Here is a 1,530-nt window from a genome sequence, read left to right on the forward strand (position 1 = left end):
AAAATAAAATAATTGTAATAAAAATTTTAATACATTTCAATCATATATTTATTTTTCTTTTTTTAAAGTAAAACAATAAATTTCACAAGAAGAAAACTTTTTCTGCAGGTATGGAGTTCAAATTCATTTTGCTCTATATCATTGTAATATGATCAGACTTTCTCGTTCTCATCAAGTATTGCAGCAGAGTTTGTACTACCAGCAGCCTTTTAATACTTGACATGGGAAGACCAGAAAGGAGCATGTTGGAATAGTCGAGGCGAGACATAAATGCATCACCACCAGATAAGATCGGCCAAATCTTGCAATATTAAGGAAATGAAAATAGAAACACAGTTTTAGTAATGTTCTTCTTAATATGCATTTGAAATGAGAGAGGTGAGATAAATACCAAAAGGAAACTTTTTTTTGCTGAGTAACTTTGGGTAATGGTAGTTTTGTCAAATCTCAGAGTGGTGTCCTTAAACAAGGGCTTGTGTCTCGTTGGGCCAATAACAGCTCAGCTTTCTCAGGGTTAAGGAGAAAAATCATTACAGGTCCTCCATTGTTTAATCTTATACGCCTCCAGATTACAGCACTCGGGGGATTTAGTTAGTTTTAATGTATGCATAACAGTGAAAGCTAATATTATATTTGGATATGATCTCACCAAGCAACAGCCTATAAATCCTGAACTAAAAAGGGACAAGTACAGATCCCTCAGGGACTCCGCAAGTATTATTACAATACTCCGAGATCATGTTGCCATGGATTACAGGGTGCATCCTCTCTTGAGAGATCTAAACCAAGAAGGTGGTGAAGCTGTAATACAGATGAGCCGACCCAGGAGTAGGTTATGATCGACGGTGTCGAATGCAGCACTCAGGTTGAGTAATAATAGACACAAAATGTGGCGCTACGGTCCATATTTACTAAAAGATTCTTGGTCACTTTTGTAAGCGGCGCCTCTCTACAGTGGTCTGTCCTGAATTCGGACTCAAGGATTTCAAATTGATTGCTCGAGTTCATGTGATCATTAAATTGTTGTGCTACATCAGTTATCTTACAGTGTTACGACTTTTTTATTCTTCTTCTTCTTATTATATTATTGTTATGTATTAAAGCTTTTTTCTTAAATACAAATTAATTAATTCAAGTACAACTCTGGTATCAAAAAATGTTTTTCTAAAAATAAGTAAATAAATAAATAAAAATTAAAAAAACAAAACAAAACAATTTGAATCCCAAAATGCTCAAGGCTTTTAGAGATCAAACCGATAACTTTAGTCTTGCAATATTAAGACATTTTTTTAGCAATTGCCCATTTGTGTGTTATCTCGCCACGTGCACCAGAAGAACAAGTACGTGAGCAAAATAAAAAGGAAAAAAAAAAGAAAATATGGAGAGGAAAAAAAAATCTCTGTCCCCAATGTCACGTGTTAGCATTAGCACACACAGACTTAGCCTGATTATAATAAATAATTCTGCCACGGTTTTGGAGGATAACAATTTTTACATTGTGCCGTTCCTTGCCTCTGAAGTTGTCTATCA

Source organism: Syngnathoides biaculeatus, chromosome 17, assembly GCF_019802595.1.
Source record: "Syngnathoides biaculeatus isolate LvHL_M chromosome 17, ASM1980259v1, whole genome shotgun sequence".
Classification (NCBI taxonomy): domain Eukaryota; kingdom Metazoa; phylum Chordata; class Actinopteri; order Syngnathiformes; family Syngnathidae; genus Syngnathoides; species Syngnathoides biaculeatus.